Source organism: Capsicum annuum, chromosome 4 (assembly GCF_002878395.1).
Source record: "Capsicum annuum cultivar UCD-10X-F1 chromosome 4, UCD10Xv1.1, whole genome shotgun sequence".
Lineage (NCBI taxonomy): Eukaryota > Viridiplantae > Streptophyta > Magnoliopsida > Solanales > Solanaceae > Capsicum > Capsicum annuum.
In genome coordinates this window covers 165,069,897-165,087,672 of record NC_061114.1, presented here as the reverse complement: position 1 = coordinate 165,087,672, position 17,776 = coordinate 165,069,897, and positions in this window count along the sequence as shown.

Below are 17,776 nucleotides of genomic sequence, written 5' to 3'. Positions count from 1 at the left end.
AGTCGAAACTTGTTTGAAATACATCTTCAACATTGTAATCTATTACTTGGACACTTAAATTCTTATTTATATCATTATCAACACATTAAACACACAAAAGTCCTCAAAATAAGGCTAAATAAGCTCGGATAACAACACTAAGGTGCATAAATCCAACTCAGATCATCACCCCACACTTAAATCCTTTTTCGTCCTTGAACAACTCTTTACTCTAAGCATCATAACCAGTGAAGACTCCGCACTTCTAATATAAGAAAGACACTCGAGATAGTACTACAATGACTCCATAGAATGCAAGTTTTTACACTAAGCATGTTATACACATAATTGAAAGCTCAAGAATACTACTCCAAAACATCCTAACATTAAGAATTGACTCACCAAATTGGAAAACTCATACATATTGCTTAATCAAAGAAATCAGATAAATCACCCAACTATCATCAGACATGTGACCTCGCTATAAAAGAGTTACTCATAATCACTCACATATATGGAATTTATCACAAAATGGGTACAAGAATCAAATTACGCTCACTCTCTCAAAAAATTCACAAGTTACACAAGATAAACCTTTCAAGTTACACAAGATAAACCATAGACTTGACCTTAATATAGTACTCCACTAATATCAGAATGATGAAGCTTAGGATCAAATAGGTGTTTAAGGGTTGTAATGTAGGCTAAGTAATGGGTTAGAACTATGTTGGCCAAGAATAGTGACTATCTTCCCTAAGAGCTTTAATATATCACACTTTCCATTCAATTCACCTCTAACAACCAACTTTCACCTCCACTACCTTCACACATATTTTGTTTTACCCCATCTCATTAAGATCACTCACACATAATATGGAAGAGAGTAGTTTTTATTCACATCTTATTCAATTTTTAACAATTCCTCATTCTTTATATTTCACAACTCCTAACCACATCATACTAAATTTTCAACACCGATAACTATTTCTTGGGGCTTCAATTTCATTTTTTCCCCACTTGAATTTGAAACTCCTTAACTCGATTAGTTTTCAACTAAAGCACTTAGTATCTTTTGTTCAAATTATGGTTAAACAAAGAATGGGATACAATATGCATGTAAGGCTACCAAAGAAAGTAAGATAAAGGCTCAATGGGGTTAACTAGGATTATACACAAGGGTAGGTCAGAAAAAGGATATAAATATGGCTATCAAAGAAATGTCTATATCATCACCTAAACCCATACCCTTTATTTCATTTCGTACACACATTAGGTAAGTTTTAAACATCACGTATAACAAGGAATACACAAAAACCTCACACACACATCGAACATGCTCAACTAATGTAGGATCATTCTAGACTCTCAACCAAACGATAACATGAATTCAATATTAAGCCAACAAGTCCATGATTCATAAACTAGAGCCTAGGGGTCTCTAAAGTAGTACTTCACACAATAAACATATTATTTACATTTAAGATCCACTTGCATCATGCAATCACACATAGCACCAACAATATTATCTCACTTTTTCTAACACAAAATTTAAAATTACTCCTAAAAATGAGAATTTCCTCACCCCACAATTAAAAATCTACTTTGTCCCCAAAGTATACTTTAAAGTAGAGATAGAAATACCCTCTGAGGCCTATAGGCCTAGCTAATAGTATATTTATACATCAAGAGGGTCTAGGGACCCACACCTAGTATTCGTCATTCTCTTTAGCTCAGGTTTCTAGTACTTAGACTTTCCATCAACCTGTGACCCAACAAAAATAAAAACTACGTAAAGTAAAAACTAAAATACCTGCTTTAGTATCACAACAAGACCTACATAAACTTTTCCCTCCATCTTGAGGATATGAATTTTACCCCCAACCTCCCATCCATATTTTTGCTTCTCATAGGGTGGTGGTATAAAGATGAAAGAATCGAGTAATGAATGGTGCATGGGAAACCACTTGCCCTTACAGTGAGGTATGCTTTTATTGTGCTTATCTTGTGAAGAATATAAGATTCTTATTCTCTCATCTTTACACTCTTCCACTATTTCAGATGACTTCAAAGATATGTCATCATCTAAACATAATATGAAAAAGTGCTTTGAATGAGGCCAAACCAATCCAAATTCCAAATTTACATTATCCACAACACACTCACTCATATTCACCTTCTCAATGCCAGTCTCAAGAGAAAGATGACAACTAAGTGTCTGAGATTCTTGTGTCTGCTCCACAGATTAGCTAGTATCCAACTCATATATTTAAGGTCCCGTCCACTCTCTTCCTTTAAAATCTAGATAAACACTCTTCTTATGGGGTTCTCCATAATAAAACAAGAATCTTCACCACTCAAAAACCATCTATCTAATGATGCCATATCAAGAAGTGTGACAAAAAAAGGTAAAAAAATAAAAAAAAAAATACTAAACCATGTACAAATCAATATATCTAAGCTAAAAGTAAGTTAGTTTCCTATTTATAAGTCCCCGACAATGGTGACAATAACTTTTTGCATCCAAGCACACACGCAAGTGTACATCGTCCCACCAAGTAGTATAATGGACTTTTTACAAGCCAAGTATCGATCCCACAGGGACTTGTATAAAAAAATATCTAATTAAAGTTTAACTATTGAGATTAAAGTGGTGCAAAGAAAGTCAAAATAGTTTGGAATTGATAACTGTCTGTAAACTAAACAATGCAGTAAATTTGAGTGCTTGGACTACCAATGGAGAGAAACCCAGGGTTAATGCTTCATGAACAATCATACTATTCTATTTAACTTCATTGGTTAAGTTACTTATCTTGGTTATTGGTTCATGGGGTTGATTTTATGATCATGGTCTCTCGAGCCTCTAATCACCTATCCAATTTAGCTCCACAACTACATCATTGAGTAGAGATGTGGTTATCAGGATAAATGCATTTGTATTTCATCTCGTAAGTGAACTAAATAGGTCATTTAGGTATATCTCTATCCTAAATTCAAATTATAACTTCATTCTGTAGAAGATTACAATTCTACTCTATTTACCCCCATGTTCTATCCTCTTGTTCCTCCTCTCAGGCTCACAAGACGATAATGGAGGTATTCTAAGGGTTGTGAATACTCAAAATAGTAATAAAAAGGGTAAATAAACAAACAGGTATGATAAATAAGCAAAATTAAATCAATTTAAAGCAACAATACTCATGTTCTCAGCCTTAACCCTAGAAAGAAACTTTTAGCCATCCATGAACATAACCATAATCGTAAAGATAGAAAACATGTTAAAATCCATAAACAAACTAAAGTAAAGGTAGAAAAACCTTAATTTAAGTGTTTTCAATCCCATCTCAAAGTTTCAAATCCTTCCAAGATGCTTAGCCTCATGTTTAAGTGTCCTATTTATAGGAGGTCAAATTTGCCGAAATTGGACTACGGTTTGCTTCGTGCCCTCTATTGCGGTAGCTAGGTTCCAATAGGCTCTATAATAATGGATGCACACTTTTTTGGGTCCCTATGAAGCTTAATATTCGTGTAACACGCCCCATATCAGTTTCTTGGGTCCGCGACGCGCCATGGACATCCAAAGTGTCCATTTTACATCAAGTCTTGTCTTGTGCTTTTGTTGATCAATTCCAATATATTTTTTGTTGTTTACACTTGATTTACAGATTTTATATCATTAATATATCATAATAATAAACTAACCAATCATCCTATATGATTAAAAACCACAAATTAGAGCTCAAAACAACACAATCATCCAAGATGGCGAACTAGAAACTTAAGCTAAGAACTAGTTTTGCCTTTTAATCTTTAACTTAGTGTTTTAACTCTTGGATTGATTCAATTGAACCTTAAACACTATAAATAATTTTTCCATACATAATTACTCAATAATATTGTTAGAAACTCATTACAGACATTAGAGTCCATCGAGATCACTAGAACAACACCTAGCTTAAGCTAGTAACACTGGTTTTCTCGTTTGAACTCTAAGTGACTAATTTTAGTCTAAATTTGTTTGAAATACATCTTAAACATTGTAATCATGTATTTACCACTTAAACGATTATTTATATCATTATCGACACATTAATCACACAAACAATCCTAAAGACAAAGCTAAATAAACTTGGATAACAACACTGAGCTGCATACATCCACCTCAGATCAATGGTATTATTTTACCTTTATCCCTAAGTTACATGCTAGAATTCACTCCAATAAACATATTTGGGCGTTGTATCCCCACGTGATTCATTAATCGGCCATACTACCATTCTTTCTGCTTAGTGACTTAGATTCGGGGACAACTTTGAGTTAGAGTAAAGTGGTGAGCTTCCATACTCTGGAAGACTCCATTTCATGTTATGGATTTTTTTCATTATTTTTATCTCTGTGGTTTTGGTTTTGGATATGGTAGGGCGTATGCCCCGATCGGATGTTATTTGATTCTGGTTAGAGGCTTTGTCAGACTACTATGGGCATGGACGGTGTCAGTAATAGTGCTAGCCTTGGTATTGGTATTAGGATTGGGATTGGTATTGGTTGTACAGTTGGTTGTAAATGTTTGGTTAAAGTTATATACTTCATCTTATGTCTCAAAATTCTTCAAATTGAGGGTGTTGGCCTGTTATGGTTGGGTATTGGGGGTGATCTTCGGTCCTGGTTTGACTTGAGATACCCAACAAAACTAGTCCCTAGTTTGGGTCATGTAATAGGCCTTCTCGGGACCAAAATCCACAATTTTTATTTTTTAATCCCTATTAGAAATAAGAATTAAATGATGAAATTAAAGAAAAGTAGTTAAAACAGGAGTTATGGAGCTTACCCAAACTTAAAAGTGGGAGAAATTGATCAAAATCACAAGAACCTAAGCTCCAAGTCTAAAAAAAGATGAAAAGTGGCCAAAAAAGGTATATATAGGGTCTATACATCACATACGTGACCAGGTGTCGCATTCGCGGTACCTGGCCAAATGGTAGGTAATGTGATCATGATTTTATCACCGCTTATGCTGTGTCACAGATGCGATGTTGATGTCACTTATGCAACCTTTTGGGATGCATTTTTGAGTTATGTAAGCAATATTTTGTTCTCATAAGTAAGTACACTAGCTGAGTGGTGCATCGGCAGAGACTTAGAAAATTCCAAGTCTCTGCGGACCCCTTGAGATTCATCCAATATCCCATGAACGCAAATGAATTATGCTATCCAATCAAATTCGACACTCCGGAATCAATGGTCATATCAAATTTTTTAAAAAACATTATTTTCACAAAGTCAACCCCTGGAACCCAATTTTGCAACTTCCAAACTGAGAGTCCAAATGAGATTTAAAAGTCATAAAACCATGCTAACTATATTACCACCCTAAAATTAATTTTTTGGATATATTGGTGTAGTTCATTTGCCATCCGATACACAGATCAATAAATGTTAATCAAAGTTAACTATAAGGCTCTCAAAGCCACAAAAATCATAATTTCACATAAATTGCACTGAAATGCATTGAGAACAGTGCCAATTATCTCCCCACTCCAAAAATACCATAAAGCAATCATGGGGAGGGGTAAACCGGGAAAATCACATAAAAATACATATTTCACATAATTTATCAATATTCAAATCGTTACACAACTAGAGGTGGTGTACAAGGTCACAAGGGTGGTCTTCGGGGTTCTTAAGAAGGTCCTTAAGCAAGTAGGATAGGTAGTTGGTCAAGTACCTAGTCCAGAGGTGGATGTGGTCAATTGTATGAGGTACCTGGCTGGCCAAAAGTAGAGTCTTTAAAAGTTTTTATTACGGGTCTAATTTTAGTATATCATTAGCAAGTTATTATTTTATTTGATTTGGGATCCATTTCTTAATATGTTCCTACTTATTATGCATTGTAGTTAGAGTTGTCTTAGGAGCCGTTATCTATGCCAATTTGTGTATCTACTTTTGTGAGAGATGTTTTAGCAGTGGATCAGGTTTATAGATCATGTGTTATGACTATTTGATGGTTTTGATTTTCAGGTTGAACTTTTTGTATTAGACAAGGTGGATATTTATATGATTCTGGGTATGGACTAGTTATCCCTCTTTCATGCATTCTTGGACTATTTTTCCAAGATCATTACCTTATCCATGCTTGAGTACCCTTGGTTATGTGGTCGGGGTATTTTTTAGCTACAAACCGGCAAGGATTAGTTCTTATGTTTAATCTAGGAGACTAGTATCAAGGGATTGTGAGTCTTATCTCACTTATGATAAGGATATTAGTGAAGTTAGTCCTTCACTTGATTTTATCTTTATTATTTATAAGTTTTTTAATATTTTCCCTACCGACCTACCTAGCCTTTCTCCTAAGCGTGATATTGAGTTTGCTATTGATCTTTAGTTAAGAACTCAACCTATTTTCATGGAACCTTACCATATGGATTGAGTTAAGCTTAAGAATCTAAATTCTCAACTTCAAGATCTTCAAGGTAAGGGTTTATTAGGCTAAAAGCATCAGCTTGGGGTGCTTTTGTCTTGTTTGTAAAGAAAAAAGATGGTTCTGTGTATATGTGTTTTGAATACAGGTAGTTGAATAAGGTAATAGTGAAGAATAAGTATCTTATGACTCATATTAATAATTTATTTGACCAACTTTAGGGTATGATATTTTTTTTCTAAGTCTGACTTGAGATATTGTTACCACTAATTAAGGATTTAGGCATAGGATGTCCTTAAGACAGCATTCAGGACTCACTATGTCCATTATGAGTTTTTGGTAATGCTTTTTGGATTGAAAAATGGCCAAGCAGTGTTCATGGACTTGATGGACTACATTTTTAGGCCTTATTTGAACTCTTTCATGATTATTTTCATTGATGATATCCTTGTTTATTCAAGGAGTAGAAAGGAGCATGAGTAGTATTTATATATTGTGCTCCAAACTTTGATAGATTAGCGACTTTATGCCAATTATCAAAGTGAAAGTTCTGGATTGAGTCTTAGCATTATTGTGGCATGTGGTATCCAAGGTAAGGACTATACTAGATGCAACAAAGACTAAGGCTATTCATGATTGTGCTAGGCCAATATCTCTAACTAAGTTTGCACTTTTATTAGTTTGGAAGGCTAATATAGACGGTTTATAGTAAGGTTTGGTACTATTACAGTGCCTATGACCAAATTAATAAGGAGGGAGGTTCAGTTTTAGTGGTTCGATGAGTATGAGTTAAGTTTTTTGAATCCCAAGGGCTTTCTCTCTAGTTGAAGAAAAGGGATTCACTATGTATTGTGATGTTTCTAGTGTTGTTTTGGAGTATTTTTTTGATGTAGTGGGGTTGAGTTACTACATATGCATTGAGATAGTTAAAGGTGCACGAGTGCAACTACCGCCCTCATGATTTAGTGTTAGTAAATGTAGTTTTTCCTCTTAAAATTTATAGGCATTACTTGTATGGTGTTCATTGTGAGATATTTACCGACCATCATAGTTTTCAATATATTATGACTCAACAGGAGATTAATTTGAGATAACTATAATACCCCGAAAAAAATTTTCATTGAAGTTTTGTGCGTAAATGTGTTGGGATCCTATCTTTGAGAATGATTTATAATTTTTCTGTGTGTCATTTCTTGGATTTCGACCCACCATTTCCTAGAGCATCGAATAATCTTTCCAAAGATATGTGGATAAACCAAAACGGACACTCGAGCGATGAGTTACGACCATTCCGATCAAACTATGACCATTCCGATCGAACTGTGAACAGTAAAATGTGCAGGAAAGAAAAAAAATACTGCAGGCAATTTTTTTGGTCAACTTCAAATAATCATAACTCCTTGTACATAATGAACTGTGTGAGTTGCTATATATCAAAGGAAACCCTGAGAGTCTTCTTTCCAATGAAATTGGTTTCATCCAATGTGGACATTGGATTAAAAAGTTATGGCCAATTTACTTCAGCCTATCGGATAGATCACTGAAGGGCAGATTTGACATTAATTGATTTTTAAAGGTATTTTGGTCATTTTCCATTATGGTAACCCTATATATATACCCCCTTTGAGCTGAGAATTGCCATTCATTTTCTCTCATTTTTCTTATATCTCTCTCTCAAAATATATGCATATATATACATATAGAAGAAGAGGAGTTAGGGTTAGGGTTCCAATTGGGGGAAAATAGATTCAAGGCTTCGCTTCGCGAATTGCTTCCGTCAATCTCTTCGACTATGAAATCTAAGGTATGCAAGTGTTTATCTATGGGATCTTTTCGTCCATAGAGCCCACGAATCCTTTTTCAAAGGCTCAAGATACATGTGTTTATATATATATATGAATATAATTTATAAATTTTCATTGTGTATGTGTGTATTATTCACATGATGGTTGAGATATATGTGTGGGATGATTATGTGTGTTGGTTGAAGTATATGTGTGTAGTATTTTTGTGATGGTTGGTGATTATGTTGTTGAAGTTGATGATATCCAAGAAGGGATCTTTGTACATTTGTGGAAACTATGGTGGTGTGTGATGTATAAATATATGAAATGGGTGATTGAATACTTGTAATCTCGATGAATCCACCTATGCCTAAGAAGTACATGTAAGGTGTTTGTGAAAATACCTAAGAGACTAGAGATTTTGTTTTTATAACATATTAGGTCCAAAATTAATTGATTATGAATATATGATGATTTAAATTGTTAAGCCTTGATTTATACTATTATTCCATTATTTCATTGTTATGACTTGATAATTGTTATTGGGAATTATATATCCCTATTATTGATTGATATGTCAAAATTTTCTAAATGTGAGTTGGATTGTGAATTGAGAAATATGGATGTTGAAGTTGAAGGATGATGGTGTTGTGGTACATGAAATTGAGCATTAAACCTATGCCCTAAATGGTGCATGTAAGGTGATTGCTAAAATGCCTATGTGAAGAAGAATTAAGTATTTGACATGTTTGTTATCCAAGTTATGATTTCATGCCATATCCATATGCTTAAATTATGTCTACCATATGTTTGATAAAATATTTAAGAGAATAGGAAACTATGCATTGTGGTTCATTAGGTCTTAAAAGATAAATTCATGCTTTGTTCCTATGGATAGTTGATTTCCTTGAATTTGTGGTGCGTTGTGGGTGTATGATGGAATGCCATGATGAATTATTGAGGTAACTATGATGTTTGTGCGTAGTATTTGCTGTGGACCCAAAGCATGCTCCCCACGTGTTCGATTGGATGCTTATATGGAGAAATGAGGCCATTTGATTTGCTAAGTGTGAAGTCCTCAATTATGTGTTGCGTATGATAGCCTATGGGCATGTTGTGTATGAGTTATCTATCTTGTGTTACTTTATGCTATTGTATGCTGGGGGTACGTATGGCTGAAATAGTCTGCTGGTCTAGAGTCGAGTCAGTTTCACGGTAATCTCAATCGAGCGATGAACAATGAACTCTCGGTTAGTTTCAAAACTTGGGGAAAACTCAATAATCTCAAAAATCATTCTTTATCGAATACTCGGGCCATGAAGCTCTGAAATCTTACATATCAATTCACTCCGTTACAGACCTCTGTACATTTTGTGAGATAGTAAGCTTATCTTAAAAGTAAGTGGCATTTAGAAATACTTCATCAGAGAAAGAAATCAAGCGAACTCTGTCATATTGATAAAGTATCATAATGTGAGAACATATTTAGTTTAGTTAAGTACAGTTAAGAGCCGGTTAAGTGTCTTTCAGTTGGGAGTAGGATTCAGCACCGAGCAAGCTAAGGATGGGAACATTCCTGCAAGTAGAGGGTTTGATTCCTGGTAGCAATCCTTATGCTCCAGAACTACGTTGCCAGCATAGGTTGAGACATCTATCCTACGAATAGAGGATTAGATGAGGTGGTTGTCCTACGGTAGAGGGTCTCACCATTCTCATTTGAGGTCCTGATAGTAGAGGGTCCTATGTAGTTGTCTTTACTGGTGGCGCGATATTGACACCCTTCCAGCTGGGGTATAGGTTGGATCCCACTTATGGTAAGTGGGGCATGTCGGTTAAATGATCACTCCCATAGTTTCAGTAACAGTCTCAGAAAAGAACTCAATTAATGTGCAGAAGTTGAGGCTGTCAGATACAGGCCTCCCAGTATTGCTATCATTATCATTGAGTAGAGAGACTTCCTGTGAGATGAGGGTTGCTCTCAAACTTATTTACCCATTATCATTATCGTTGAGTACAAAGACTTTCTGCTAGATGAGGGTTGATCTCAGATTCAGTTGTTCAGTGTTCTAGAGACTTCCTGCTAGATGAGGGTTGATCTCAGATTCAGTTGTTCAGTGTTCTAGAGACTTCCTGCTAGATAAGGGTTGATCTCAGATTTAGTTGTTCAGTGTTTTGGAGTTAGTGAATTTGAATATCAAATATTAGTAGTATCAGTTATCTGATTTCTTAGTATGGATAAGTACAGATGTTAGCTCTTGTAGCTTCAGATACTCAGTATCTTATTGTCAGTATTGTTATTTTTGGGTGTCAGCGTTCAAAATGTAACATTCAGTGTCATGATGATTTCAGTTGTACTTTATGCATCCATGTGTGTATTGTTGATCAGACATGTTTCAAAATTGGTAACTGCAGAGTTTCTATATATGTTTATTCTAGCGAATACATATTATTCAGATTGTTATGTTTATGCATAAGCCTTATATTTTACCTTACCCTATCCTTGTATACTTGGTACATTCTTTGTACTGATGCATTCGCGCTATGGTGCTTTCCCCACCATAGGTTCAGAAGAGCTAGATTCAAAGTATATTTAGCTGTCAGATCTTGTAGCAGTGGGTGCAGTAGTGAGTCCTCATCATTCGAGGATATTCTATTTCAGTGTTTTGGTGATTGTAGTAGACGGAGTTAGTTGGGGAATTGTCCCTTCAACTCCATAGTTCAGATAGTGTAGAGGCTTTTCAGATAGATGTATTGATAGTTAGTTTTCAGTACTATATATTTAGATGTTTGAACCTTATGGCCAGATTTAGCCAGTTTCTGTATTTATCGTATTATATTATGTAGTGAACAGATACGGATATCAGTGAAGGGTTAGCTTGTGGTCCCTCGGGGTCACGGGCACCGTGTGGCGTTCCGGTTCATGAGAATCAGGGCATTACAATAACATAGGTGGATTAAGTTTCTAAAGGACTATGATATCTCTATTTTATACCATTTAGGTAAGGTAAATGTGGTAGCAGATGCCTTGAGTCGAAAGGTGGTGAGTATGGGTAGCTTGGCCTTCATTTTACTTTTGGAGTAGCAATTGTCTTTGGACATTCAGTATTTAGTCAACTTAAAGGTGTGACTTGATATTTTACACCCCAGGAGGATTATTGCCAGTGTTGAGGATCGATATACCTTGTTGAATTAGGTTCAAAATCTTCAGTTTGAGGATATATACTTTGTGGCATTTGTGATTAGGTTCTAATGGGTTAGTCCAAGAGGGTATAGTGACCCTTTAGGTCATTTCCTCTATTTATGCATGTTGCCAATGTTTTAAGCCTTCCCAAAGCAGCTACAGTCATTTATGAGTTACTAGAACTATCGATGCAGTTATTGGATAGCTCATTTGGGTTTTAGGCTCATTTTCCTACTTTGGAGCCTTTATTGTTAGTAAATTGGTCTCATACAAAAACTCTTAGTAAACAACCTTGGATGAGAATTTCAATAGATCCATTAGCTATGAAATATTGATTTTAGGCTAGAGGGATCTTTGGTTCAGGTCCCAAGGTTTTCAAACTCATTTTGGGCTATTGGGTTGATTATATATAAAATAAAACTATAGGTGTAGGTCCCATATTTAGTCAAGATGATATAAAATGAAAGTTAAGATTACATTGAGTCCGAAATATCGAATTTGATATGGTAGCACAGTTCATTTACACGCACGAAGTTCTGATCGAATCCTGAACACCCATTCAAAGTCCACTTAGTCTTAGCAAAATCTGGTGAATGGCACCACTTAGTGCAACCGGTAAAGCAGACCTTTGTTCAATTAAGAGGCAGTCATTTTAGTGACATTGGGTCGCTTTAGCAGCCTATGCTATTTGGTTGAGGATAGCTTAAGCGATCAATGTCCACTTTAGCGAACATTGCTTTAGCGGCCAGAAGACCGATTTAGTAGTGTCCACATTCCATGAACTAACCGCTTAAGAGGACAAGTGATTTCTTTGGTGGCACTTGGGGATTTTTAAATCCCCTTTCTTCATTTAATTTTTTCAACATTTTCTCTACTATTTCCCACCATTTTTGGGAGTTGAAGAGAGGGAAAGAGTGAGGAATCAACCATTAAAGCTAAGGTAAGTTATCCTAACACTCCTTGGTCATTTCCCATTATATTCCTCATTAGTTTCCATCCCATTTCATTGTAAATTCTTAGAAATTAGATCTATAAATCCTTAGACCTTAGGGGCTAATTTGGGCCCAATTTATACACCATTTAAGCTCAACTTCTGAGCACATATTTCTTGTCCTTTGAGGGGACTTATGACGGATTTCATTTTTTATTTTCATTTTTAACCTTGTGGGCCTGTTCTTGACCCATATTCTGTCTTGACCTTTATTTAAAAATATGGGTTTGGTTTTACTCCTAATGACTGTATATTACTATTTTAACAACATGATTATGTTTTGGGATCATGGAAAAAAGGCAAGTGATTTGTGGACAACTCAAGAATCGTGGTTCTATATTGAGGTAAGCTTCAGTGTACTCTTCTTCATAAGATAATGTGTAGTATAGAATACATGCTAGAATGGTATGATAGAACAAGGTTATGACTAAATTATCTTGACTTAGCTTAATTCAGGAGTTTGGGGATAGAAGGGCAAACTGAGCCTTAAGATGAAATTCTTTTTATAGCACTAAAAGCCTATCACCCTTGACCATAAGCTTGTTGAGTATAAGATGCTAAGTATCCCTTAGTATAAGGTTTACTATTTGACTTGGTGGATTGGATCATAGTTTCCCCAAATTATAGTGTTAGCATTATTCTAGTTATATACTGTTGGGAGAAAGGTAGTGGTTATGATAACAGTTGGAGTCCAAGTGAGTATCCTATTATTATAAAGGACGTGACTCTAGTCTATAGAAGCTTAGCCCCTTATGATTGTACTGTTTGAATAATGGTGATTTCATGAATAGATTTTGGTATATTCATGCTAACTTAGTGGAACGATTCCAACTAAAATCATAATTTTACTATTTTTCTAAAAAAGGAAACCATTCTAACTATCTACTTTTAAAATAGATTCTTTTATACTGGAAATTATACCATCTTAATGGATGATTGTGAGATTTTGGAACTATAAAGGATGTTTAAGAAATTAGATCGAGATTGATTTTGGTCCATGGTTTATCTATTCTTTTACGACTAAAATTCACTTCAATCATGAGGGATTCTAACCCTTTCTATACTTTTATGATGATTTAGTCTAGAAGTTTATCTCGAACACTGGATTTACAGACTTACACTCTTTTAGCCACTATTTGAGTTAGTGCATTTATTATATATATATACATCTCTGTGGTACTGGACAAAGTAGATTGATGATGATAATTAGAAATCCTAAATCAAGATCGGGTAAGTGTATATAGATATTCCCAAATATCCTAGTGCCCCTTCATTCGCGAGTTGTCTTATCGAAGAAGAGAGGTCTCTGTAGTCCCTGCCTTTGCAAGCTGTTAAGCTGGAGGAAGTGTATAGCCTTGGTATGTTATGACACTTGAATTAGTTGTGGTACTATGGATTTACTTTGTATTGATTCATTCTTATGTATTGCCTATCACCAGTATGTTATTTGGTGCTTATATCTATCAATCTTATGGGGGATTGCATAGGTGTAGGCTATTATTGTTGTTTGTGAGTGTTGATTGAAACTTTTGGATTTAGCGGCCCCTAGTTAGGTATTGTTTGTCCAGACTATTCAGTTACTTTATTATTGTTGTGATAGTTAGTTCATGGTATGTTGATTACAGACTGGAACTAAGGTTAGAGATATTATTCACATTTTTTTTCTTTTTATGAAAAATTGTATTATGGACATTGCAGTTATGGTTAGACACTTTGACTACAGGCCCTGCTCATACTAGGATTAGCTTCCTTACTTAGTTAGGATTCCCTAAAAAGGTTAGGTTGGCTACCTTAGGTTGTTACCTTTGAGTTAGCCTTGTATACCTATATGTACATACATATATCTAGATATGGTATTATTGTATATTCCTCTCTTCCTTGATTATTCATACTATATATGTATTTATTTGCCTTGTATACTATTATATATCCTTCTTTCACTCTTTATTTAAATATCGGCTAGTGATATTTGACATAGTACTTTAGTTCAAGAATACGACTAGAATAAGATAGTTTATCCTTATTGCCTCTCTAGTTCTTTTAAGTTAGATTCCTAGACAAATGCCTATAGTTTATATCCTTGATTTGTATATTACATATATCTGCATTGTCTTTGGAGTTTAGTAGGTAGTTATAGAAAATTGATCCTTTTTTATGAGCCATATAATGCCCTCTTATCTCTTCCTCTCCATGATTTAATTTAGAAGGCCTCGAGAAGAAAATATCATTAAAATAGACTTTATGGTGCTTCCCTAATATTTATTTATTAAAGTCATGCATTTCATATCCATAGGAAAAAATTATCATGCATTTTAACTTATTCCTATTTTTGACTTTATGAAGTTAGTTGCCCACTGAATGCCACGTGTTTGGTATTCATACTATACTTCTGCAGTCTGCGGATCATAGTACAAGTTCTAGCAGTTGGTGTGTGCATCATGTAGAGCATCCATAGATCAAAGATTTGGGGTGAGCTCTTGACTTTCAAAGCATTACTACTCTCCCTTATTTGGATTAGAATGATCTCTATGTTATATTCAGAGATAGATTGTACGTGTATTTATTCAATATTTGACTTCGTACTCATATTGTATTAGAATATCTTGTATTGATTCCACCAGGTTTTGTGATTATTTTATATATATTGGGCATTTTATCATATTTATTTTGCTATTTTCATCTATTTCTTTGGATAGTCTATTACTAGCTATTTTGAATTATGGGTAGCTTACCTACCGGTGGGTTATGGTAGGTGCCATCATGACCTGAGAAATTGGATCATGAAAAATTAGTATTAGAGCTGAGGTTTACCAATGTGTTGATACTAGAGCTAAGTGTCCAATAGAGTCCCATAAATCGATGCGGTGATGTCTATATCCTATCTTGAGGAGGCTACAATGCATTCTTAGTAAATTATATTTATGACTCCATATCGTGTCAATGTTTTTATAAACCTTCAGGACATTCTTTGACTCTATTTTTTTAGATGTATGATATGATTTTATTAATAGATTCAGATGAGACTTCAACATTTTTTTCTAGGGAGTCAAATGTTAATATCGAAGATCATCAGTGTAGGGCGAAGGATTTAGAGCCAACCCAGGCTTTGATAGAGTTTGTGACTGCGTCAACCTTTGAATATTTGACATTAGGGATTTCGAGCCTTTTTATGGATACCTCACTGCTAGAGATAAGGTTCGGTTCATTGAGCAGTTTTCAAGCTAGAGTAAGGTTTGTTGGTGTTCAAAAGGGTTCCTTGTCAATTTTAGAGTATGAGATTGAGTTATTTGAGTGGGCCAGATATACTTTTATAATTTATCCTTCATATTATGAGATGGTGCATAGATTTATTATAGGATTAACTTTGCCACTCTATTTAGAATTGAAGCATTCGGTAGTAGTTGGGTTTTTTTTCCTTAGGTTGTTGGCCATGCAAAACTATAAAGATAGAATATATTAAGACATATGGAGGTGGCGGTAAGAGGCCATGTCATCAGGACAGTTCTATTAGTAATCCATTAGAGATAAAATCTCAGGCTATAGGTGTCTCTCAGATTATTCATGGTAGTTATAGTGGGCAGAGTTTTTGTCAAAACTTGCAGAGTATTCACTATTAATTTTTAGGTAGTGGCATCCATTGTGGAATGTTGGTTGCAATACCTCAGAGTATTCTAGGATCTTGCTTTAGTTGTAACAAGATTGGTCATTAGTCTAGGGAGTACCCCAATGTGAGTTGGTTGTTCAAACAGAGTAAGAAAATTTTCCTCGCTAGCCTAAAGCTCCTAAGACATGTTATGATCATGAGGAGGATTTTTATTTCAGTAGGGAATGTCCCCAATCTTGGTTGATCGGTTAGTTAGGGTTTGTTACGACTGCAGAAAACCTTTCACAGGTTCAGAGAGTGTCCCTGGCATTGGATTATTTGTCATCCACCTCATCTAGATCAGTGTTAAGTTTTGTGGCATCTTCATTTAGAGGCAATGCACTTATTACCTCAGTTGGTTATTTAGATGCTCAATCCGAGATTGGATCTGCTCAGATCATGCTCCATTAAGCATATCAGGTTTATGATGTCAGGTTTCCACTATCATAGGTGCACCTTTTTTTCCTACCTTTACCTTCTTATTTGAGTGAATTAGGGTTTTTATACCCATTGATGATTATGTGCCTTGGTAAGTTTGTATTAGTTGTTACATGACTTGGTGTAGAGTTCATGATTATATGACTACCTCCGTAGATAGTTTCTTTTAGTAATGGATAGAGTGGATCAATATTGATATTTCCCTATAGGTGTAGCATTTGGGTTGGCATCTTATTTACCTTGGCATAGTGTCCTCCTTATGGCCCTCGAGTGGTACTTGTTATTGATTTTTCATTTTTTATTACCACCTGTATCTTATACTAGTATTTCTATTATTGTTGTTATTATATTCATTTTTTGATGTGATTCATTCTTACTTAATTGGTGACTAGACTAGCATTATTTAGTTATAATTTCTTTCCTTGCGATTCATGTTCATTGTCCTAGGTATGTAGTTCAGTCGGATGATTTTCTCTCTTGTAGTGAGGTGAGGTTGGACATTTTTCTCTACTGTTGGTAAGGTTAGATTGGTTGTTGAGTGGGATATAAAAGTGGAGGTGGGTTGGCCTTTTATAGTTCAGTATGGTTTTAGAGTTAGCAATTTGGTCATATTTCCCATTTTTTAGTTGATATTATAGCACTTGCCTTCTTGTTTTCTGAATTTTCAGCATTGCCTATCCTTCTCTATATAGCTCATTTCTGAGGTTGACCAGTTTGGGATTTATCCCTCCAACTTAGCTACTTTATTGCCTAGTAGTAGTCTTCATATTGATGTCGGGAGGTATTGGACTTGCCTTTTTGGTTTGTTGGGTTTGTCATCTGGTGATACCTTTGATTTTAATAAATGTGGAGTTGGATACTCCTTTCTTGCCTTGATGTAATTCTTCTTCCAGTAAAGTTTAGGGTAGTGTAATGGATGATCTTTTCCTATGACCGCTTCTTAGGTTGAATAATTGGGAATTCATCATCTTAATTTTCCTAGTTCCTTTTCTGGCAGTGGTTTTGACATTGGCATTAATGTTAAGATGTGAACTCTATACTTTTGTGATATTCATGGTTTAATTGGGTTAAGGTTGTTTTACATGGGTAGACTCAGGAAATCCTCACTTAAATATTTGTTCAGCCTAAAAAGACTTAGTGGAGTGTTTTTCCTTGGTGATATGTGCCTACGGGTCTTCATCTCTGAGATGGAGTATTGGATTGACCAGTTTTGGTTATGGTTGCATTTCTCCAATTTTTTAAAGTTTTGGTTATCACTAGTGCGGTTTGCACCCTTGGTGAGTTCTTGGGTATGCTTTGATGATTCATGCCCACATGCAGATATAGAGTTGATCGCTTGTAACTT